At 47.0% G+C, this 25,155-nt stretch overlaps 1 protein-coding gene across 9 annotated transcripts in view; it reads left to right on the top strand.

The window, feature by feature from the left end:
• The window catches only part of FBLN2 (fibulin 2), a 171,555-nt gene that overhangs the window by 50,088 nt on the left and 96,312 nt on the right, over positions 1 to 25,155 (top strand). Inside the window, exon 1 of one of the 9 annotated variants that reach the window (XM_068906885.1) lies at positions 14,560 to 14,623. The exons of 3 other annotated variants lie outside the window; for them this stretch is intronic. The gene's annotated coding sequence lies outside the window, so the exon portion shown is untranslated. Of the gene's footprint in view, positions 1 to 14,559; positions 14,624 to 15,497; positions 15,653 to 21,889; positions 22,267 to 25,155 lie in introns of those variants that run through there. 5 more of the 9 variants (XM_068906886.1, XM_068906879.1, XM_068906888.1 and 2 more) reach the window with 5 other exon arrangements.

Here is a 25,155-nt window from a genome sequence, read left to right as displayed (position 1 = left end):
CGTTTTTCACAACAGCTTTTCCAAGTAACCTTCCTTTCTTTCTCACCTTCTCTCTGAGGGGCTCAAACTCCATTGCACAAATCTGAGTGCACAGTTTTTTCAGTGTCCCAGGAGATAGTATAATAGTGTAATTGTTTTATAACACATTTTTTGGTTCCTCCAGGGATGAGAACAGGTAAAAGATTTTAAATTCTAGCACCATTTCAGTTGAAGGCAAATTCTCTTTGAACTCACCCAGGGGACTAGTGACCTACACAGATTTCTAAGGAAAATGATGATGGAACGGAAATAGGTGCTAGGGGAGGTCTTTGGTTCCACATGTTACCTGCCCCTTGTGGGAAGCTGCCCCGGGTGCAGCCGCTTGCCCACAAAATGCCCGTGAGCATTTGCTGAGCCAGGGCATCCGGGGGGCTCGGCCAGCGTTTTGTCCCATTATCTGAGCAGAACACGTGCTCCTGCAGTCAGATTGCAATGACAGATGCAATTTGCTTTCCATGTGGCACTACCTGACTTGAGACTGCCCTCCCTCTCCAAAACCCTTGTGGAGCAGAAGGTTACCACATCTTATCTGGAAAGAGGAAAATCAAAAATGCTCATCCCCTGAAGTTGTATTGGGTGCTTATTGGGTTAACCATTATATGGACAATTTTGCATATTAACACAGTTTACCTAAACCCCTACTGCAATTAAAGGTTAAAAAGGGCCAGCAAGTGGGTGAAGAATAAATAAGCACACTGTTAAGCAAATGAGACCCATATGCTTGTACTTATAAATAATAAATAAAGTAATATGTAATAATAAAAAAGAGCTAAATACATTCAAAAGCCGAAGAAGGAGATGAATGAATAACTACAGACATCCTGAAATAATATTTGAAATGCAAATATTGATATTTCTCCCACTTTCTCCCTTATTTAAATCACACCTAAATAAGGCATTTGGTAGAAGTGAACATATTTTTGCCTTTGAGCTCATATCCAAATGAACGAAGCAAGCCCAACTGGAGAGATACCTATCAGCTGCTGCAATTAACTTGAGATTGTAGACAGTTGGGGAGTCACACATGATGCTTGTCTTCGTGATGGAAACTGAGCTAGAAAGCGACTTATATCCAAATTTGCACAAATTCATCTGATAAGCTAAGCTTCTCCTAAAAATGCAAGGAACAGAATTTTCTCCTGGGCTGAAACTGCAAGTATAGGCTTTGGAGAATCCAGAAATAGTTGCAGTCAGAAAGCACTTTTAATACCAGAGAAATTATCTTCTTTCTTCTCTTTTATTTTCTTGTTCCTTGCGTAGAAGAAGAATAAAAAGGAAATGGGGGGGGGAAGGGGAAAGCCTTTATGAGCTTGATGCCACTTTTATGGGGAAGCTATATTTTGGGGAAGAAATTTCCTTCCTTTGCTAAAAGGTTTGGGCTACTTATTGCTGTGCGCTTGCTCCCTGAGCTGCTGCTGTTACTGACATTTGCTGCTTTTCAGGTCTGACTGTTTAGCCCATCTCTTTCCACCAGTGATATCATTTAAGTGGAAAAATTATATCTTGTAAATACTGCTGGCTGAGGGCCTGAGTTTCAGGCTTTCCGCCAGGTAAAAGCATGCCAGAATTTCTCTCATTCCTTTTAAGGGTGATGATTTCAATTGATGGAGCTACCAACGTAGTTTGTGTCAGGCAGACTGGCCTTCCTGCCCCAAATTGTGGTGCTTTGGTGCAGACTCTCAGCAGCGCTCAACTGGTCGTTTGGGCTGAGGCGCAGGGGTGCTGCTCACAGTTATGCCAACTGTGGTTGTTACAGTATACGCTCTGGGGCGCTTGTGTTTATGAGTAAAAGCTAGGTGACCGAATTGGGAATTGGAGCCAATCCCAAAGGAGACAGTAATTTCTGATTTCATGAGCAGGGAAGAGGCTCTATGTGGTGGTGGCTGCTTGGGCTGAGGAAGACGGTTCTTGGTCAAAGAGGCGCAGGAGGTGCTAGAGTCACGTGCTCAAGCAATAGATGCCGTCTCTGCCAGTGATACTAGAGATTAAATGGGGTACTAGCACATGTTTAGAGTCAGGTTGTCTTTTAGCAATGCACTTTATGTATCATGATGTATATAGTGTGCAAGGCGTGTATCACGTGCCTTGGTCATACAGGCAGGCATGTGCTGCCCACTAAGTAATGCTTGGCTGAATGGCAGTAGGATGTGTTTTCTTTTCTTCCGGGGCGGGGGGGGGGGAGAGGGGAGAGTATTCTTATCTTGCGGATCTCTCTTTTAGGGAACAGAAAGAGCAAATATACCCTTTTACTGTCTTCCCTGTTCTCCCTCTCCATGGGTAGGGCAAATTGCAATAGTTCATTAACGTAGTGCACTGCTTTGAACCTCCATCTGAATTAAATGCAAATATTCCTTTGCCCAGCTGCAGTAATGCATCAAGCTGCAGCACTGAGTCAATGTGCTGAAACATGGTCCTTACAGAGCCCTGAAATGCTCTGGAAAATGCACTATAATCCAGAACTTCCCTTACCACTGCCAGGATAATCCTCACCAGTTTAGCTTCCTTTTGAGTCATCTTCCTTAAAGTAAAAAAAATCTTTGAATATTCATTGCATTTAGTTTAATTAATAGTGGCCTCTTAGATGGAAGATTTAAATAGCCAGCAGCTATCTTCCCTTCAGAAATGGTCACCTCACCAGTTTAAGCTGCCTGTACCAATCAGTGCATAGCAGCAAGAGATGTATATATTTGAAAAGACACTTTAAGGTTTGAACCAAGTATAGATTTTCACACCACACAGTTTCAAACTTGCACCCCAAAGTTTGTAGTAATTTTTCTGCACCTTGAAGTGGGTATGAAATAATGAAAAGTAAGGCCATGATGGAGAAAGTGAATGATCTACTAGAACTATGCTAGCTAACACCAGATAAGGACTCGGCTTTCAGCTTCCATGTACTCTTGTACACAAGTTTTAAACTCCAGACCTGCTGCTATGTGTTTTGACTGCATTGCAACATCCTCAGCTAAAAGCCTGTCAAAGGGTCTGTGGAAAAAGGTTTTCCTGTGAAATAACACGAGCTCCGTATTACATCTATAACAGCACTGAAAAATAGCCTCACCGTTCATGATCAGAGAGGGCAGCCCAAGTATTACGTAAATGCTGATTATGTGACGCTCCTTTTCTGGCTGAAGTGTGACACTACCATGGCCTGGCAGCAGATGACTGACTATTACAAACCACTGAGGACCACTTCCTTCCCTCATATCGTATTGTAAAGGCATTAATAGATCACAACTGTAGTTCATACCTTGCTTACCAGACGAAAGGAAATCTTTCTCCTCCAAATAAATGGCATTAAAATTGGAACACCATCCTTGATTCACCAGGGCTGAAGTGAAGGTTGATTTTATGATTCAACCTTGGAGAAAATATCTGTGTTTCCTGTTTCTTCTCAGTAACCGAAAAGGTTCATTTTGGAGAACTGCTTTAACTATTCTCATGCGATGCACAATATGTTTTAGTGTTTCTAAATTACTGTAGCCTTTACAATCTCAAGTAAGTGTCATACTGCTTCATTTTACAATTAAGTCGCCCCTTCAGGGAGATTTTTAAATCTTTCTCTTGTCATATGTGAAGTGTAAAGTAAAACTACAAATTTACATGACTGTGGGCAAATAACAGGTCTGTTTAGAAAACAAACATTAAACTGTTATATCAAGCTGCTTTGTATTGAATGCTGTGTTGATGCTGACATAACAAATGCAGGAGATAAAAGACATTCCCTCTCTTTACAGATCACAGAATGGCCTTGCATAAGCAAAGCGTTAGTTTATTATTTGAAGATACAGGTCTATGCAAGCTAAGAAAGACAACGTTAACACAGGTCTTGGCAGGTTTTCAGGATCTCAGCACTGAGTGCAAAACCTGAATTCACATCTCAAGTAGACTTTGGGTAACTATTAAAGAACTTGAATCTATTAACAGTTTTCTCCCACTCCTCAAACCCACACATGCATTGCTCAAAGTGCTTTTCGCACAGATATGTCTCATGAAAAATCATTTGGCAAATAACAGCTTGCAAGCTTAAATTTAGCACCTCAGAACTGCATGCAGAGACAATTAAAGTTCTGCTGGAAAACTTCTGAGTGTGAGGCAAGCACTCGGTACAGGCATGGAAATGTGGCTTTCTCTGTCACAGGGTTGTTCAGTGGAGGATCCCCAAGCTGTTCCCAAGCACTAATTAAACATCACAGCTCCCCTGCAAGATAAATAAGGGATTGCCCACCCCTGAAATGCACCACCTCAGGGTGAAATTCAACAGGAACATGATGAGAAGGACGCCAGAGCTGCTTAGGACAGCAAGTGAAGACTAGTGTGGTATTGGGAATCAGGTTTACTTATACTGAAATTGTGAGGATGCTAAAGTTAGCATTGTCACAAACATCACGAGTTTTTTACTGGCACTAATTTCTGACAACCTTGTTTGGTGCGTCTTTAGAAAGATAAAATTTAGAAGGGGAAACTGCATTACGTTTTCCTATTTCTAGGACATTGGAACTTGTGAGAAATGAAAGCTGCAGAGCTGTTTCAGAGGTGTTTCAAAAGCAGGGACAGGAAGGGTAAGTGGATGGCAGGATCCCAGGAGCAGGGAGAGGTGGGAATGGCAGCCAGTCCTCCCAAGCCATCCGCTGCCCCTTCCCAGGCCCTGGAGCAGGATTACTCCTCTGTGTTGTTCCTGTTACTTTATACAGCTGAGTTTTAAGTGTAATTTGCTTCTCTTGGGAGACTGTCCTATTGTCTTTTTCCTAATCTGAAACTTTCCTCTTTATTGAGGCTCACCAACTTCTAGCATACAGGTTATTTCCTCTTCTCTTCAGATAATCTTAAACTCTCTTCTTTGGTTTTTTCTTCATTAATTTCTCATTCTCTTAATCTCAGCGAAGGCAAATCACATTGGGCACCCCTACCCCTTTTACGCCATGTTAATCAGAGCTGATCTTACTTAACTCTCTCCTAGCCCTTCTGCATGTGGAACAGATCCTTTTTGTCTATGCAAATGCAGCTTTCTCTGCAAGTCCTGGCAGAAGCCTGTTTGCAGGCTTCTGGTTTGGTGGTGGAGCTGTCTCTCCACAGGTAGCCCAAAGCAACCCAGAAAATGCATCTTATTTGTCTCCACTGACTTTTCAAAGGCTCCTTTCAGTAAGCTCCTTTCATCAATTTTTGGTTCAGAGTTTTTTGTTTTTCAGAAGTGAGGGGGTTCTCCTAATTGGCATGTCCTTGCCTTTCTCAGTTTGCCATTTTAAGTTCAGATTTATCCTTTTTTAGGTCTCTCTGTGGCATTTCTCTATCTTCACTCCTGCTGTTGGCAGCTCTTTCCATTTTTTCCCCACTGTGGTTTGTACTATGGGGGGTGATTTCCCACCTAGCCAGGGTGGACTGTGATAACTAGTCTGAAGCCTGTTTGGCCACAAAGCAAAGCTGCAAGTGTGGAAGCAAAGCCACTGCCACGAGGGAGCCCTGTACCTCCAAGGGCTCCCTTTGCTTACTGGGCAAAGCACGCCTTCGCCAGCCTGCAGAGCCACATCTCCTCCTCCTTGTGCCTGGCTTGTGTTGAAACTTGGGGAAGGAGGGACCCTTCCCCTTGCTCCGGTTGCAGACATTTGCACAGGCTGGGCTCCAGCTGTGGACTTCAGATTTTTCTTCTACTCCTTCCCTGTGCGAGGCTGAAGGGCAGGCTGTGACCATTTCCAAAAAGCCCAGAGGGTTAGCAGGTAACATGCAGTAAATGTGGCCTTTGTGATGAGCTGCTAGCACGGTGCCTTGGTAATCTCCATTTTCAGTTTACAGATCACGTCTTAAAAACAAAGCAAAATAATTCCCTCTGGGGCCATTGCTTTTCCCACAGCCCCCTGCCCCGTGAAAGCGTGTGGCTTATGCTGGAGGCCACCAGAGCTGGATTGGTGAGCAGCCGGGGGTCTGCCCCACCCCTGCCTGAAAGCTGCTTCAGAGCAACACTTCCCAAAAACTGAAATGTGCTGAGAAAGGGGACCAGGCTGCAGCAGTTCAGATCTTCACAGCAGGGCTGCAATGTTTTGGTTCTTCTTTCTTTGTTGGCTACAAAACTAAAACTACAAAACTACAAAACTAAAGGGCCACGTTTTCATTCTCTCTGGCATTATTAAGAGGAAACAGGGATATCCCTAACCAGTTTACATCTGTGCTCTGAATCTTACAGAAAACACCCAGCCAAATTTCAGAAGAGAAAGTGGAGACAGCTGTGGAGGGGGTGTTGCTCCTGTTTTGTAGGGGTCATCTATTCCTTTCTGCAGAAACAGGAGGAGGGTGGCCAAGGCGGTCCGGTGTTGCAGCACACCCGACCTTTGAGTTCGAGCTGACCAAGGACACACAGTAGTTACAATCTCATTACATACCTCCACGCCAGTGTTCATGAATTCAGTGAGGAAGTATGCACTTTAAAAAGGATCCTGTTAAACAGTTCAGCTCCAAAGCTGCAGTCTCAGCTAAGCTGGAAAAGAGTAAAGGAAACAGTTGAGTTTGATTTTGCAGAGCAGGTAACATTGGGGCTACTTTGAAGTGAGAAAATTTTGTGTGAACTAGGCATCTTTGTGCAGGAGGACCTTGCTGAACAGTCTCTGAGGGCTCATGACATGGTTTTGCTAAGAGCTGTGAGCATGGGTTACCAACAATATGGTTGTTTTGCTGCTGCAGATGGTAACTTTCACACAGTTGTTAGAGACCATCGCAAGTCAAAGTCAGCATGATCCTGCTCATGTGCTCTTCAGCTTTCCAAGGTTTAATCGTCAGGCCTCTGTGCTAATTTGAGTTATTAGCTCCACATCACATCAGCTTTGGAAAGCGTCTGGCATGAGGCCTCATTCCTGGCTTGGGGAGAGGTAAGAAGATCTGCCAGCGCTCCGTAACAGCCACCCATGTCCCTGGCACACTTTGCACAAAGCAGAAAGGTCTCAGCGAGTGCTGTGGGTTTCCTAACTGAGGGGGTCGCTAACAGTGTCTCTAACCAACTGGTCCATAGTTCTGTAAACCTCAGCTCTGTGAAGCCACAGGATGATGTAGCATCTAGTTTGAGCAAACATTGTATTAAAAAATCTGATGACAGCCACAAAAGACTGCAGCAGATAGTGTGGGAAAACAGCCGTCTGTCACTAGGATGTGTTCCTGGCATGTTTTACATTGCTGGGAAGGGCAAGGAAAGCCTAGGTGAAGGTGCTGAGCCCTGGCTGCTGCTGCTGGCCTGGGAGTGTTCGTCATGCCAGCGTTTTGGACAGCTGCCCCGAGTGAGGCCGTGACAGCTGGGAGCTGGAGGCCTGTGTCCAGCTTAAAAGACTTAAAAGACGCCAGCCTGTTAACTTGGAGGAGGCTGCACGTCCATAAATAACTCCATGTGATCCAGCCCGCAGAGGGGAAACAGCGTGCTCCGTCAAGCTGCCGTAAGGGTTTCGCACTGCTCTGTCGAGGAGGACTCGCAAACCGGCAGCCTCCTCTGAAACACCATGTGTTAGCAGAGTGTCTCCGTGTGCTGGGGTGGACCTGAGACCTCCTACAGCAACTGAAATCTCTGCCTTGGGCTGCTTATTTTGTCTGGATCGTGTCACACCAGGGTCTCTAGCGAAAACTCAGGTGCGGGTGAAGGCAGACTCCGCTACGTGGTGCGTGTGTGTTGACTGAACTGCGCCTGGTGTCTGGAGCAAATGAAATAAAGCAGTTGCCCCAGTTAACAAGAGGAAGTGGTGCAAACTGTCCCCAGGATCTGAGATCCTGCTGGAGGGTGGAGAACTGGAGAAGGCTCAAACAGCATTTCACTCTATATTTGTGAGCACTTGAGATAAAAATAGAGGTAGCCTTATTGATGATTCTGCTGCTTTTGAAGTGCTGTATGTTTCCTGTAGTTTCTGGTGACTCAGGGAGTGGGCACCTGCAACCAGCAACGCAGAAACTTGGGAAATGTTGTACTTCGCTTGCAGTGAAACGTGCATATTGGATGAAAACTGTGACTTGTTTCAGGGATGAAGACAAAATCTTTCTGGTTTTGGTTGTAAATGGAGTGTGTGAAGGGGATCAGCAGCTCTGATTGGGATCTACATGGAAATATTCAGGAAGCATGTATCGGAAGTCCCAGAATCAAACCTTGGCAAAATATTTAGAGTTTAGAGGAAAGGAGAGAAGGAGACGCAACATAGGCTGATGCGTGTGACACGGACACAGAGAACTGGTGTTGTGGCCATGGCAGTGAACCCCAAATTTTACAAGAGCAGAAACACGAGTGCATAAAAACCTGCCTATGAAGCTGCTCTGCTACGGCGACACGCGTAGTCCATGTTGGCAGGAGTTTGCTGGTCTGGGCAGTGTGCACAGCAGGGACAGAGAGAATGAGCCCCGCTGCACCAGCACCTCGTGTGCAAGGTATCACAGCAGAAGATGGGTACGTACTCATCTTGGAAGCAAATGTAGGAACTATTCATTTTAGGGTAGCCTTGTGAATATGAGTCATGACACTGTTGGAAACAGAAATATTGGCACAAAGAGAAAAGCTCCTGGCAGTAGGAGATGAGCAGATAAAATTCAGGGGTTGAGAAATAGGTAAATAAAGTATCTCAGTACAGACGCAATTTACTTAGGATTAAAAGCCGGGCAAGTCCTTGCTTGCGCTGGAAGGGCAGGAGATTAAAAAAAGTCCACACAAACTGGAGGGAGAACTTAAAGATCTGCCCTTCCTCCTGCCTGGAGCCAGCGGTGCACGCCTGCAGCCCGCTCCCATCTCGACCTTGGTGCCACGTGCGACGCTGCGGCTCCGCAGCCACCTCTCCGAAGCCAAGGGCGGCCGCAGGCTCCTGCTGAGGGTCCCGGGACCGCCGGGCAGGCAGCGGCTGTGGCCAGCATCGCCGCTCGCCGTGCTGCCTCCGCTCTCTGGGGCTGCAGCCGCCAGTCCTGCGGGATGCAATCTTGGATCCCTGGCCCGTGCTGAAATCCCAGCCGGTCCCTGAGAGGCAGTAGTCCAACACTGCCAGACAGGGGCCCTTTCCTGCCTGTTTTTTCCTTTGCTGTCAGTCCCTTGGCTGAGTTTACTGCCTGCTAGTTGCTCAGTCAGTGCCCTTTGGAAGATGCCGTATGCTTAGTTCCTGCTTGGCACCGACTCATGGAGCGTCTATGCCAGCGAGCCCGTGCCTCCAGCCCCAGCCCGACGCGCCAGCCGCGCCAGCCTCACAGCCTGTATTGCCAGGGGAATATGTGTGCAGCAGTTTCCTCCTTGTTCACTTCTCAACCCAGTAAAAAGCTTTCCTTTCATTTTTCCGTCTTCGTGTGCTGTCAGCTCTGTGTACAAAAATGCTTCTTGCTCCCTCTCTATTGCGTGCAAAATATTCCCTGTGCTCTGAAACCCTCTGGGCTGTGCCACTTATTTGCCCTGTCCGAAAGCGCTCTCTAAGCAACTTGTCTTGTGACATTAATCTGTTCCATGCATCAGTACGGGGACAAAGTCATAAGGGGACCCCGGACTTCAAAAACTGAAGTGACTCTTAACAAGGAGACCTGTGTAGAGTGGGCAGCAGCTGCACATGGCATTTAAGTCATGCTCACAAGTCTGACTGCCAGGCTTCTCCATTTATTTTCTTCTTGCAACCTCTAGCCATCACGGCTTTCACACTGGCTGCTCTTCGGCTTCCTACCCATTGCTATATCCAGCAAGGCACACACTGCTGACAGCTCTCTGCACCCACAGGGGGCTCTGCTGACGTGAGCAGAGATGTATGTGGGTGCAGAAACTCACATAAAAAAGAGCCCACACAGAAAAGCCCATGGGCTCTGGGTCCTCTAGTTGGCAACTTCAATATTTGTAATGTTCTGCTGACATTTCAGATGCTGTTATCCTTCCTAAATTAAGAGCATGTCCCAGAATCTTAATGCGTAGCATTACTCGGAGGGTAACTGCATGCGATGAAGCACGTCAGTGGGCATTCTTATCTTGGTTTGGTTACAACTTGCATGCAATCTGCTGCAGCAAATCCGAAGTGGATTTTAACAGTCTCCATTAGTCAGCTCATCCACCATCAAAGAGATAAAGCTGCATCTGTTTTCTGCAAACTTCTAAGGTCAATACTGAAACCCTTCCAAAAAAGAAAACAGTAAAAAGGAGCTTCTTGCTTAGATTACATCCTCGTCTTTCCTCACCGTCCAAGTTTTCAGGTACAGAAGATCCTGGGAGAGGGACTGTGATTGCGAGGAGGGAAGAGGATAGGCTAACAGTGGGTGACCGGGGGAAACGCGACTCTGCCTCCTGGCTGCACCTTTGTACGGCTGTCAGAGTTAAGCCACTACCAACTAATCAGAAGTCTGCCCAAACTGGGAGTTTGGACTTGGGCTTCTGCAGGGCTTCATCACACACGATGAAAATGAAGATTACAGACTTTGGAGCAGGGCGCGCTGCGCCAGCGTGTTCAGCCATGGCGTAAGGCAGAGTCCAGAGGCGTTGCCCGGAAGGATCAGCAGGCGGGAAGGCCGTCGGCTAAGAGGCCTTCGCTGGCACCAGAGCACTGATTTCAGCGGGGTTCAGCACACTGCGCTGCAGTCGCCTTCCTCCCCAGGGTGCGAACGGGGCGAGCAGTCATTTCTGCCGCGAGAGCCACACTTTCAGTTGCATACTTACTGATTGTGAAAAAGCCTGGGAACAAGGAATGGTTTCAAGTCTGTTTCCAAGATTAAGATCATTTTCCTGCTATTTATCTTGAAGAGCTCTTTGTGCTTAGCTGTGAGTACATTTCCCAGATACTTGCAATAAAATATAAGAATCTGAAAGAACAGCTTATCAAATATTGCTTATAATTGCCCTTCCTTTGTCAGTGCATTAAATTAACAGCCAGTTACTGTAGGACATGCTTGTTCCTCACTCAGGGAATTGTGCTTTTCTCTATTTCACATGTGCAAGCTTATTTCCTCCAAGGGCACTGAATGGGTATAACAGAGCGCTGAATTTGGCCAAGCACCTGCAGAAAAACTGGCTGATTAAGATAAAGAACTGGCGATGTTGTTTTCCTCCTAAGCTGTCCAAGTAGGTAATTCTCATACTATGTTCATCCAGCAGAGCGGGAATCCTCTCTTGTAAGCTGTTTCTTTAACTTCCCACTTGTTAGAGGTCACCCATGCAGGTCACAGCAATCTCTGTGTGCCCTGGCTATCCAAAATCTCCAGAACAGCACAAGCTTTTCTCCACTGGGATGTGCAGAGTAGACATATATTATAATTGATTGTTTGGATTGGGCTAGTCTTTAAATTGTGCAATTTTTCTCTTATTTGAAATGTGTTAGAATGTCGACTCTCTGGTATTTCAAAGTAGCCACATCTGCTAGTAGCTTTTACTATGTGAGCTATACATTTATTTTGTTTCCCAACTCTAAACTGCAATAAAAGGCAGGCTGACCTTATTTTGGCCAAGCAGGCATTGTTTTCTGTTGCTTTGTGACATCTTCCTAAATTTCGAAAAACTGTGGTTGGATGAGAAATTGTGAGAAAATATTTCAGTCTGTGTCTGCCCACACGTGACAATTGTTCGGCTCTGTTTGGTGGTTATCCAACAAGACTAGCACTACTTTAAAGTGGGAATGCTATAGCCACGTGGAAAAGAAAGTCACGGAATAGACATGGCAAAATAGTTCCTACAATTTACAGTGGCCAGAAAAAAGGGGTAGAGGACCCTGGTGCTGCAGTTCCCACTGGTCTGCAGTTAGGAAATCATTGCTTAGGAAATGCTAAAGACTTTTTTGGTGTAAGCTCAGGGATTCTAAAATATCGTGTCTCCTCTCCCCTGATTTTGTTCCTCTTCTCTTGGGCTTTTGTTTGGAAAAGCTCCAGTTGCTTGAAGTTCTCTAGACTTTACCATGTATAGAAGCCTTTCTGTGTGCCCTGGTTTACTGTCTGTCTCTTGGAAGGAGCGATGGCCACACGTGCGACCCTTTGCCCTTGGCTGAGGACAGCTTCTGGCTGAAAGGGGAAATTAGGGATAGGGCCCTGGGTGAACCACGTTGTCCTGCCAATGTTTAGCCCAAACCTTGCTCTCATTCCATCAAAGCAGACCTTCATACTTTTAGAAGTCTCCTCCATGGCAGGAACTTCAGGATCAGTTTTCCCTGCTGCCCTGAGGAGGGAGGGTGCGCTGAGGCACCCGGTGCGCTTCGGTGCCCAATGGAGAGCTCAGAGTTTCAGGAGTGTTGCAGATGCAAAAAAAAAAAAAAAAAAGGCTTAATAGAAGGCCAGAAGAACATTTTTCCTTAAGTCAGACTTCCCAAGAGTTAGTTCTGGTTTCCAAAACTAGTCCCTGAGTGGGTACGTGCTAATCCCACCAAAGAGTACAACCATTCTTTATGCTGCGCAGATTCACACGGCCTGCCTTACCCTTTCGTCCTCAAATGATGTTTTTTGTCAGTTTATTTCATTCAAAAATGATGGCTATTTCCTTTTAGCTTCACTTATAAACTCCTGTATGTATTAGTTCTTCAATGTCACTTGAAGTCAAAGCAAAATATTTTAAGTGATCTTATGATGCTATCCCCCTCCCCCCTCTATTTTTGAGCCATATTTTTATTCAGGCAAAAGTGAGTTGAAAGCACTGCCTGAGGAAAGGCCAGCAGCCAGAACTCCATCTTTAATTAAGGCTTAAGATTTCCGTGTTTTATCTACGTTAATATTGTCGTAGTGTTGTGCAGTAGAGTTGAGCTGGCATTTTCATGACAAACTTTTTGCTCTGCTATGCTGAAGAATGTATATGCCTTACAGTGAGGTCCTCTGAAGCTGTGATTTGTCTATTATTGCTGTTTTACACTGACATATTCATGGATGAAGTTATCTGACCCAATGGTATGTCAGGAGATGATTGGCAGAGCGAAGAAGAGTCCTGCTCCTGCATCACGGTTATATGCCCTGACAGCGATGTTGCTCTTCTTCAGCTCCATCCTTACTCATATCCTGTGGGACATGAGACTGACACCAACGGCACACCAGCTGCCCAGCACCCATCTGCTGCAGGTGCACCCGCAAACACCACATCTATATTCATGTTTCCTCCTAAAATCACCTATTGCTATGGATTCAGCTTGCGGTATAGTAAGGGCATTGGGAATGGTATTGTACAAGTGGTGAAAAGGATATTTTAACTTCTATCTTCAATGGGTCTCGGTGTCAGGATCTCCAGCTGTAGACCTCTGCTGTGCTGCCTGTTGATGGAGCAAAAATGGTGAAAAGAATCAGCAGGTATTTTAGGGAGACAAAAGATCTAACAGAGGCAGATGCAGCTTGCACCCCCGTCAGGCCTGAGGAAGGATTTGGGTGCCTGAAAGCTTGTTAAGTATTTTCCTATCAGTTGGTCTGATGAAAGACATTACCTTCAGTCTCTGCCTCACCGAAGCCATTATGTCTCTAGCAACACTGCTGCCAGAGTGATTTCAGGAATCCTCTGTGATCCCTGTTTTAGATTTATCATGGTCATGGGTAGACTCCAGTGGACTCTCCTGGTCTGCCCAAGCCAGGGTGACTCAGCCTCCAGGGCTCAGAGTCAGCAGACGTGGGCTCCTTCCCAGCTCAGCCACAAGCGCAATGTGCAAAGCCCAGAGGAAGTGTTACCGCTGGGTACTGCTGCTTCCCATCTGCTCACAGTGGAGCTGGGTGATGGCACATGACAGCTGTGCTGTGACCAGATAGCTTAAGGAGACCATAAATGCCTCCCTCAGAGCAGCAGTGCTCAGCTCACATCTTTGCAGAGGTAGAGAGAAATTTGAGTCCTCCAGCCAGTAATTCTCCTGTTCTTCCTAAGCTTTCCTTTTTCCTTCTGATGAAATTCAAGACTGTGTAAGATCATTTTGGGAGTGTTGACTGCTTTCTCACAAAGTAAATAGCGTTTTTCTTTCTGATTAAAGTTACACAATGATTTTGTACAGTTGCTCTAGCCCTGAGGGTGTCCAGCAGCGATCAGCAGTGAACCCCTTCCCCACGCACGTTGCAGCATTGCACAATAAGACAGTTCCACTTTCTCAAGCTTTGGCCTGTGTCAGAGACAGGATACCACATTATTCAGAAATGGAAATTCTTACACTGCTGCTTTTCCATAATTGTACACACATTTTGTCTGTGCAGATTTCAAACGTGCCTGTGAATGGGAACTGCGGAGGGCCGGAAGCAGCCCAGTCTCTCAGATTTCTATGTAATGTTACATTTTTACCAGCTCAAAGACTAGACTGAGCCACTTTTGCTACTGGGAGGAGAGGGTGAAGAGGGGCTGAGGCATCGCTCTACTCCGGGGCAGCAGCGATGGGAGGAAGGGGCTGCTGTTGGGAGCCGCCAGCTTTCACCCAGCAGCAGCTGCTGCTCCACCCCTTGGTCTCCACAATAGGTAAAAGAGGGGGTTGCTGCCTACATCAGGCTGCTGCTCCAGGCAGTGGCCCACAGTGCCTGCACTGCGGGCAGGTGATGGGGCAGAGCTGCTTCCTTCTCTCCATCAGCCGAGGACCGAACATCCAGCCTTCGCGGGAGCGCTGAGCGTCAAGTTTCTCTGCCCTTCAAGTGCCCGTCTGAGTGACTCGAGCTGTCCTCTGTGGACCGCTTAGGTGGGCCTCGAGCAGAGGTGAGCAGCGGGGCCTGGGCGTCTGTGGTGTGTTCGCTCTTTCCCTTCCTCCTAAAACCCAGCACTGGGGAAGCTCTGCAGTGTCAAAACACCCCAGCTGGGTTTTCTTCCAGCGCCTGCCACAATCCCTGGTGAGGGGCACAGGTCTGGCTTTGCACACTGTGGGCTGAGGGGTGGAAACGGCTTGTGCTGGACCGGCAGAAATACAGAGCTGAGCCACACGCCCGCAGCGAGCTTCCCGTGACCCATCCGGAGGGCAGCCGGTGCCCCCCAACAAGCCGGGGCAGCTAAGCGAGCTCCCTTTGCTCGTGAGTGCATTTCGCTTCTGAGAAGGCACCCGAGTTGCTCACAAGACCCCTCAGGGATGTTTTCTCGATGACATAGTGCTACAGTGACTTTGCTCTTCCCAAGGATTTGTCTCTCGTTTATACCAGGATGGGTTTCTATAAACAGCTTCTATTGCCATATAAATATGATAACTGGACCATCTTGATGTAAACATTAGGCTCCAAAGTGCCCACTGCTCCTGTGGCCGGTTCCAGCGAGGGAAGTGTGGGGCCGCTTCGATCTCAGTGAGCCGCAGTGGGACAAAAAGAACATAAAGAGCACTCCTTAGCGCAATTTCAAAGCCGACTTTGATTGCCTGAGCGGGCTTAACCTCGGCAGAGCGAGGCTGCGAGGCACTTCTGCCCCACAGAGGGTGCGGGCTCGGGCTCTGGCTCCCACCGCCCTGTTTTTAGGACCCCCCCCCCCAAGGGAAGAGGATGCCGCCATCTCCCCTCCGCGCGGGCGCTGTAAAGCAGCCGCTGTCACCGCTGCAGCGTGCCCGGGACGCGGTGCGCTGCGCTGCGCGGGCAGGGGCGGGCGGCGGGCGGGGGGCGGGCGGGCGGCAGCCCCCGGTGTCAGGTTGGACAGACGCGCCGCGCCGCCGGGCAGCCCCGCCGCAGCTTTCCGGCCCCTCCCTCCCTCCCTCCTGCCGGCGGCCGGCGTCCCCCTGCCCCGCGGAGCGGCGCGGAGCGGAGCGCGGCGGTAAGCAGCGAGCGCGGCGGGGCCGGGCGGCGGGGCGCGGGCGCGGAGCCCCCTGCGCGGCCCCCCCGGCGGGCGGCGCCCCGCGGCCGCGCCGAGCCGCCCCGCGCAGCCCGGCCCGGCCCCGCCGCGGGTCCCGGGGCCGCCGGGCGGCGGCCGGCGCGGGCTGCAGCCCCTCGGCGCGGGGGAGGCGCTGCGAAGCCGTTTCTTGGCTACCGGGACACATATGCAAATGTTTCCCTAATCTAGTCATTTTTTCTTTTTTTCCCCTCTGAAAGTGGCAAATTGTCAAGGAAAAAAAGTTGCTGTAGATGTTTCAGAACTGTTGCTTTATTGAAAACAACTCCCTGGGTGGAGGCGAGAGCAGCCTTGTGAATGAAATGTCATTTGGACGTGGGGGAAATCTGGCAAAATTGTTCTCCAATGCATTCTCCAAGTTGTGCAGACTTGCTCGCCTTGTGTGAGCTTAACGAAAAAGAGTAGGAAGTTTGAAAGGAAGAGGAAAAAAATACACGGGATAACTAAGGAAAGTGTTTGCTGCCTACTTTTGCTCGTGCGCTCGGGTTCCTGGTGCGAGCGCCCTGGGTTCTCGCGCTCGCAACCAGACCGGCTGTGCCAGAGCCGCGCTGAGCCGCAAGCTGTGTCGGGATGGTTTGGGGGAACAGACTTGGAAGAACAGAGAAATCCAGCCCTTGGCTGCAGAGCCGCTCACAGCGTGTTCAGGGCTTGAACTAGAGCCAGTCTGTTCTCTGCCCCCGCTTCTCCTCGCACTTATCTCTTCCTCTTGTCACTCAAAGGCTTGTGCTGGAGCCTGTCCGTCTCGTCCAGCGACCAGCAGCCCGCAGGCGTGCGGCCCGAGAGGCAGCATCGGACAGGCGCGTGGTCTGTACCACCTGCTGGAAAGTCCTTTGAGCTTCCTGGCACCACAGTAGGGGTGGGTTTTTCTCCGACCCATCAGTACAGAAGGAAAAGGCGTTATCATTACAGAGTTGTGTTAGTATTGGGTTTCTTTGGTTCACACTTTGCACGCAGAGGTGATGAGCGGGTGCTTGAGAGTGTCTCTGCCCGTATGGCTTTTGACAGGATCATCAGCACCTAATCCTCTCCTTTCCTGCTCCTCCTGAGGGGAATGCTTTTTTTGGAACATCTTTGTCCTTTCTGTGGCAGAGGGAGCCTATGGGCACAGTCCATGTACAGATTAGACACTGGTTTACTACTAACTTGATTAGAGTGTGTTTTAACAAAAAGAAAAAAAATACTATAGTTTGTGGTATGCAGTTAATGGGTATAAAATTACCTGAGAAACATATAGTTTTATAGACATAAAACATCCTTATTATTGGACAGATGAAATTATTTCTAATATGAAAGATATTTCCCTAATGGCAGAATGGGGCCTATCGAGGCCAAAAGGGGCTCTTTTTTTAACTGCTTCTTTTCCCAAATGGAATCATCTGGACCTGCAAAATCACTTTGAAGACACAGCTACACCAGCATTAATAGGGCTGCTGTTGGCATAAAAATATCATCCAAAAATCACACCCTTAATTGACATTACTGTGTTGGCAAAACTTTTCCAGTGCTGCCTTATCCTTCAGCAGTCATATTATTTTAAGCGTCTCCATATATTCTGTCTCATGGACAATGGCTCTGACCAGGATTTGTTGAATTCAATGTAGTGGCTGGAGCCTTACCTGCTCCAGTAAAGACCAGAACCTGATGACAAAGCTGCTGGGGCCTGCAATTCCTCCCACGTCCTGGTAACTCATCAGCGATTCCGCTTTTGCAGCAGTGCAGGACTGGGACTACTGCAGTGGATAGCTTTGCAAACTACACTGGGATAAAGACCAGGTAAACATGAGCCTTGCAGTGTATTTAAGTGGTAGGAAAAATGCTTTTCTTTTAATTCAAATCACCTTCGATGACTGGAGAGATCCCCTGCTGTTATCTCTCCATCCCTCCATTCACTTCAACACCTTCTCAGTTGCATTAGGTGGTTATGTTGCATTATAGACCTCTTCTAAGTGAAAGTTATTTGATTCACCTGGAGCTGGAAAAAGCACTCTCCTGTTTGATTTTGTGTGTGGAGTAGCAACTTTTCTGGGGTCAGTGATGTGCAGCCTGTCCCACAGTGTTTGATGGCACCGGGGGTGATGTTCCAGCACCATCAGCTCCTTCCGTCCTGCTCACGTGTGCAGCAGTGGAGGACCAGCAACCCATGGACCAGAAGGGTGGTTGTGTGGGTGTAGCTGAGGGAAGACTGGTCTTTCATGTCCAATGGATACACTGGAAAAGACCTGCACTGGAGTGCTCATGAAAATGTCTTCGCTCCTGCATGTGGGCAAGATGAAACGTGCCAGACATCCCCTGCTGCCTTTTGGCTCTGGCAGTAGACTGTTATAGACAAGCAATACAGTGAGGAGATCGCCTCTTCTCACCTGCTGTCACTCTGGTTGGCATTTAGCCCTGCTATTATACTTTTCTGAATTTTTGTGTTTTGCTGGACAGTTCCTCAATGACAGGAGGGACAGAGCTGTGGCCCGTCCGTGCAGCCAGAACGTCTGCGCTCCATGGGAGTCCATTCCTCTGGATCTGCGGAAGTGGAGAGTAGTTACATCCCAGCTCCAGGCTCTGACCTGCTTTCTCTTTTGGTTTCCTCCTGCAGAAGGCTTACAAAAGTGAAAGACCTTTTCCACATCAAGATTCATGCTTTTTGGACCTTTTTTTTTTGTATCTCTAAAGGTTCCCATGGCTCTTATTGCTGTAGTATCTGGTATCTGCTCTCAGTTCTAAAAGTCGGCAAGTTTTGGGTATGTAGCATAGCTTTGGTGTCCCTCCTGGCTATCCTTGTGTCCTTAGATTTTCCCTCCTGTGTTAACTAAGCAAAGCCTATTGCCAGTCTTGCCATTTAGTGTCTGCCGTCTTTCCTTTACACTGGGAGATTGAGAGGTGTTTAAAGTGTTGGTCTTCTCTGTCAAACTGCTCTTGAGGAATTTTCCCATGCCTTGGAGTTTCTTTCCCTGGTCTGTGAGTAAGAGCTGGGATTTAACTTCTCCTGGCAAAAAAAGAAGCATCTCTTAGATTATCCAGAGAGTTCAGTGGTTGTTGAAGGACTTACTGTGGGCACATGCTTTCTTACAGCTGCCTTCTGGCTTTTGAGCACCATGCCCTGAAGAAACCAGAGTGCTGATAGCTGAGGTCTCTGCCATGCAGGGATCTGCTTGCCTCCTCGATGAATTAGTGGCCCTTGTCCTCAGGGGATGCCCCGTCTCCTCTGGAGGCAGCCACTGTATTTGGTGGTCTGGCACCCCCCTGCTGCTGAGAGCTCCCCTTCCTCCTTCCCCCTGGAGCTATGCTATATGGAGGTGTTTCTTCTCTAAGCTGTAAGCAGATCCCAAGCGGCAGAAAGAACCTTGACTCTTATTTATTCTAACTCTTATCTCCTCTTAGATGTACCAGCAATCCATGTGTTTAGCATGAGACTGATATACTGATATGGTCTCATGCATTCACTTTTGTTTCGCTCTTCCCCTCATTCTCCTATGTTAGCGGAAATTTGGATTTCCTGCAAGCATATTGGCATAATATTAACCTTTCTTTTTGCGGGTGTGACATGGTTGCCTTTAATAACAGGGGCCTGAAAGTAATATCCCAGGAGGTCCTTTCTAATTCCATGTTCATATAGATCAGGAGCTAAAAGGAGGAGACTTCTGAAGGGGGCTTTCCAAAGAATGGTTTGTTTTCTCCTGCTTATGTTGTCATGGTCTTCTTTTAAGAAATCGAATTATTGAAAGAAACATATAGATTGCTCAGGTGATGAAGAAATTGCAGTGCACTGTTGTGGCCTGGATCTCTGCTCCTTCCTCTGCTGGAGATGATTAAAGTGAGATCAGGCCTTTTGAGTTACCTTCTCAGTTGTGTGTGTTACAAACCTAATAATATATTATTCACCAAAATTAAGCTGTGCTAATTAAACCTCCTGGTCTACTTTAAGGAAGTCATACGTTCCTGTCTGACTTGCTTGCTAATGAGCTCTGTGGATTGAATCCAGAATCGGAGAGAAGTTTAAGTACTGTTACTGATCCATGCATGCATGCAACTTTCACTGACTTCCTTGTCCAGATGTGACCTCCAGGCTTCCCCAGGTAGAGGTGATTATGTTTGACTGAGAGATGTTACTGGCATTTATTGCTGGGTGTGCTAGAGCCTGTGGCTTTCATCCATGTGGTCTCCTTTTTTATGAATGAAGGCAGGCAATGACTGCTGAGCTGTCCTGACTGGTGCCAGGAATCCGGTACTGTAGAGATGGGGGTGGAGATGAGAGCGTGAGAAGTGCTTCTGCGCGGGGCGGTCCGAGGGTGCAACAGTTGCGTGTCAAACCCCGATGCGACTTTGGGCTACTCCATCAGGAGGCGGTCTGTGCTACGGGGACCTCGGAGGGGAGAAGTGGTAAAGAACTATAAGTCACATGCTCCTTTTTGCCTCTTTGCAAAAAGGTGTAAAAATTGTCTGTTCTCACTTCAGAGACCGCCTTCCTGTCTGTTTTGCTGAAATTTCTTTTTTCTTTGATCCTTAGCATGAAACTACTTTTCGTTCAGTTCTAGTTTTTTCTCTGCTTGAGTCTATTCGGGGAAAACACATTGGAGACAGGGAGTTGATTTCTAGCCCTTTTTCCTGAATCAGCAAAAGTTTTAGTAACTAGTAACTCCTTACACCTGTACATGACTAGTCAAAGAAGGGTCTTAACCTGGTTTTGTCTAGGTTTGTGATGGAGGGAGGGAGCGAAAGCAATTCCTGGGACGTGGATATGTGATTTTTTTTTGGAAGTAGAAAATATGAGCAGCAAAGGTGATCGCCCCAACAGCGCTGGCAGAAGCAGTCTTATGGGTATTTCTAATCCACCTCACTGTAAAGTCAGCCAGGTTAGCTCAAACCACCTTTGTTTTTGACTTAAATTAGCTGACTCTGCAGTAAGGCAGTGAATGTTCTCTCTGTCCCTCCTGCCAGATGTGCGAGGGGACTACCAGCCAGCTGCTGGTCCTTGGCCAACTTCTTCTCTTGCCAGACCCAGCAAAGATCGCTGTGTCCCCCTTAGGCTTTCCTTAAATGACAGCTGAGCCGTTTGTCCAGTTTCAGTTTAACCACATTTGTCAGACGGAATCAACTTAAGATGTGCCCCTTACACTCCTGTGAGTGTTGTCCTAAATCATCGCAGTTTGGCACTTATCCCCCGTTTCTTAGCTCAGATCCCATTAACAGTTTTTCCTGGGAAATTTTGCAGGTCACCAGTGCACTGTGGCAGCCATAAGGACTGGGGCCAGTTGAACTCCTTAGGGGTGTCTGTGTGGTTCAGATTGAACAAGTTAGTGTTTCAGTTGTTCACTATCTGTTCAGTTACCTGAGTATTTGTGAACCATTTAGCATGATGCTGGGTGTGCATGCATAGTCAGAGATTTAAAGGCTGCCTGTGAGATTTGAATTCCCATTTAAATTAAACTGCAGTTTAGTGCCCATATTTCTGTGACAATCCCATTCAAAGTGTTTTACAGAAACAATTTCTGGACTTTTGCTTTTCTGTACTCTGTGCTGGACTTTGGAAGCCAGGTTACATACAAAGAAAAGATGGTAGCGGAAAAACCATTGTTTTGCTGGTATCATAAATGCTTTAGATATGAGGGAGACACAATACATGTAAGACTCTGCAGTGCTGTGTAGCCAGAAACCTTTGAATATATGGCTGGGATGGAAAAAAAAATCATTTTTGCAAATTATGATTTTTTTAAGAATTAAAAACAACTGCTTAGAAATGATTGATTACTGTAACATGCGAGCACTGTAACATTTCATCCACTCACACTAGTATTTCAAATGATTTGAAGTTGTTTGTGCAAGGTCTGCTTCTACTATGTCATTAAATGCCATGGATTTGTTCCAGCTGTCCTCCATGAATGTATCACTCGTGATGGATTTTGCATGGGAACAAACTGCCAGATTTTAATTTTGATTCCAAAGCCCAATTTTGTTTTATTTCTAATACAGCTTTCCTTTGCAGAATGTATTGCTGACTTTTAATGCAGTTGGCAGTGAAGATGCTAGCAACTCCTACTAGGCAGGGTTGCTGGGCCTGGCTTGAGCGTTATGAACCCCCCTTGATGCTGGGACTGAGGGGGCGTCTGAGCCAATATCGGAGCCCTCTGGCCGCAGCTGGCCCTTCCCCTCTGGAAGGAGCTGTGCCAGTTCACGGCCTCCCGTTGCCGTCACTGCCTCTGGGCAGGAGGCAGCAGCCCTCCTATCTGCTGGCTGCATAGTTCGAGTCAGTGCTTCCTAATTTGCTTTAGGCAAAATCAAGTGGATTATCTCAAGCCACTAATTAGACTATTGAAGGTAATCCTGCTGGCTGTTGGTTTTGTCTTTTTTCTTCCTGCGGTGAATTAGTGAGGGGCGCCGGGCGGCGGCGGGACGGGACGTTAAGGACGAGCAGCTGGAGGGCTCCTTCCCAGCACAGCTGGGCTGGGGCAGGCGATGTCGCCGTGGCCTCGCTAACGCTTAACAGTCAGTCATCGAAGGACAACGTCTTTCTCACTGAGCTGCTGAGACTTGCTCAGTGCTTCTGCCAGGTCTGTTGAGGCTTATTTTTTCCTTAATCGGCTTTTGTAACCAGAACACTTATATTTGATGGGCAGGTGATGTTTTCCAGTTCTGAACTAATCTGCCTCATATATGGGGCTCATACCATCTAATGATCTTTTTAGGAGTGGGTGTGATTAATGTTTAAAACTTGGACAGCAGTTTGGAAAGGGTATAATCTGATACTGTAGAGAGCAAATTGATTTGGGGGATTACCTCTCAGTCCTGCATTGATAAATAGTGTAAATGGATCCCCTCGGTGAGATGAACTGCAGTGTGCTATGAAGTATTGCAGCCTGCCTCTAAAGATGGGGAACAAAACCAGAAATGTAACCTGCTTTCTGACATGCTGCTGGTTCCTGGCATGGCTGCTTGCTCTGAGCCAGGATGTGCCCTGGGGAAGGAGGTGTAGTCACCTGTGGACTTTTGGAAAATGCAGCCATTGTAGCAAGAATGCATGATAAGAAATCTTTCTCCCCCCCCCCCCCTTCTTTTTTTAAGGGCTTTTGCATTCTTCTCAAAGTGTTGACATAATAGAGTATACCCTGGGGTGATGCAAGTGTCTGAATATGTAGGATGTATAAAAGCGTCTCTTGAATCTGGGCAGACTGGTTAACCTGAGCGCATCACTTTTGTTCCTATATTTAAATAAAAATCAACTAAGATGCTAGTGCTCAAAAAGGAAATTCCCTGATACATCTTTGGGTTTATTAAAATCTCTCCTCCTGTAAAGGGCAAAAGACTAAATTAGCACTCTATGCTAATTATAATACAGCTGAAGCATAATCTGGACTAGACAGTTCCACATGCTTAACTATAATTCCTGGCTACATTGCTTTAGTTGCTTTAGGTTGCCTGTCTCTGAGGCCAGAAATTTTTTGTTTACATGCTTGTACAGTGCTGGACACTGTGATTCCCTAGTGTGGAACTAAAGTGTCAGGTGCTGCCACAGTTGTGACATCTCTTTACACAGGGAAAAAACCAACAACAAAACAAAACACTCAAACAGGCTGCAAAGCATGTCAGGCAGCGTGTGCTGTTTTAAATAAAATAGGTTTCAATGGGTTTAAAAAGAAATATTTCCATTTCTATTTAAATCTGTTTTTTTAAAAAACTCATTTAAGGAGACTAAATAAAATCTGCCTTCAGTAATGTCCTCATGTTTGGGCCCTAGTCCTGAAAGCTGACCTTCAAACTGGTCACTAGGGTTGTGTGCAGGGTTAGGTGTTTGCAAGTAAGCACTTGGCCAAGCAGGATTAGAGCCCAGGATGTTGTGTAATAACACTGGTAACTTTTTCTAGTTGTTTTTCTGTGGCATTTTTCGTAATAAATTAAGTATAAAGATCTCATTTCTTCATTAAAAGAAAAACTAAGTTAAAGGAGAAAAATGGTTTCTACAAATTGCATCCTGTTTTTATCCTCCGTTAATTACCACAGATTTGAAGTTGCAGAGTGATTGTAGCCCATCTGACCTACCTCCCCTCCCCTTCTTGGTGACACTGATATTAAAACTATGGGAAAACTTACACTGCTGGCAAAATGGATGGAAAATCAAATGTTTAATGTTTTGCTTGAACATTTTGTGGTTTCTCCTGAAATTCTTTGTCTGAAACAAAGGACGTTCTTTGTTCTTTTGGTGTTTTTTTTTCCCCCCCAAAAAAATCTGCTATGTCATTGTGGATTGCTGAAGTTTCTACAGAAATGGCATAAATTCTCTACAAAATCTTTTTAAAACTGTGACAAAGAAGGATAGTTACAAACTGCAAAAAATGCCTGTTTTGAGGATGAAAAGTTGTTTGTTGGCAGATTCTTATAAATGTATTCAGAATCGAAATGTTAGCGATTTGGAGAAATCTTGAAATAGAGTAATTTCACATGACCCCCTCTTGGAAGCTTCTGAGTTTTGCATTCTTTGCTCCAGCACAATTCCCACTGAAGAAATACTTCAAAAAAAAAAAACAAGATTATAGATGCTTTTAAAAATGTCATTCTTTGCTTTTTGGATACTGTACTAAGACGTGTTTGTATATGTTATTCTTATCCTGGTGGATATGATCAAAATTAAGCTTTCACGGATTTGTCTGGAGCCTGGAAAAGATAGGAGTGAACCGCAAGAGAGACGGCCGCTGCCCTGCTGAGCTTGCAGGCTGCGGGTGTCCAGGCTGCCCCGGCGGGAGCTGCTGCCTCTCCCTCCCGGGCATCCCAGCGGGAGCTGCCGTCCCTTGGGCGTGGGCCTGGCGAGGGCTCCCGAGTCCCCTTGCAGCGGGCAGGCCTGAGGAGCGGTGTTGGGCTCAGGGGGACGGGCTGTTGGCCTGCAGGCCGCGCGTGTGCGCCTGCAGCCGGGGAGCACCGACAACAGCAGCCTCTGGGAGCAAGCAGTGAAGGGAGGTGGTGGTGATGGTGGTGGTGGTGGTGGTGGTGGTGGTGGCGGCACCCGTGCAGGCGCCTGCGCCGGGGGCCAGTGCAGCCCGAGGAGCTTGCAGAAACTGCTGGAGGAGACGTGGCGGCTGGCAGCCATTCGGGTCCAACGACTGTCAGACTCCTGAGTAGTTCTAGTTTATTTGTGAATAAACAAGCGTTTGCCACGCTCCTTTCGTCCAGTTAGCAACCTGGCAGCGGGGCTTGGTGCGAACAGCCATGCAGGCCGCTGGCAAGAGAGAGGCCTGTTGGCCATGATTCCTGACCTTTGAGACCGTTCCACCTCCCTTTTGTTACTTTTTAAGTGAACAAGATAAATTTCCCAGGCAATTGCGATCTTGACTCCATCATGGAAGACTGCATATTTCCTCTCTAAATATAGTCTTCTATATTACGTTATTTCCGGTCACACCTTACACCCACGCTGATTTCAAACACGTAATTTTAGTTAATTATTCAAC

The sequence above is a fragment of the Struthio camelus genome, chromosome 14, assembly GCF_040807025.1.
Source record: "Struthio camelus isolate bStrCam1 chromosome 14, bStrCam1.hap1, whole genome shotgun sequence".
Lineage (NCBI taxonomy): Eukaryota > Metazoa > Chordata > Aves > Struthioniformes > Struthionidae > Struthio > Struthio camelus.
Note: the sequence above shows the minus strand (reverse complement) of the source record. Positions and strands in the feature narration are given on the sequence as shown.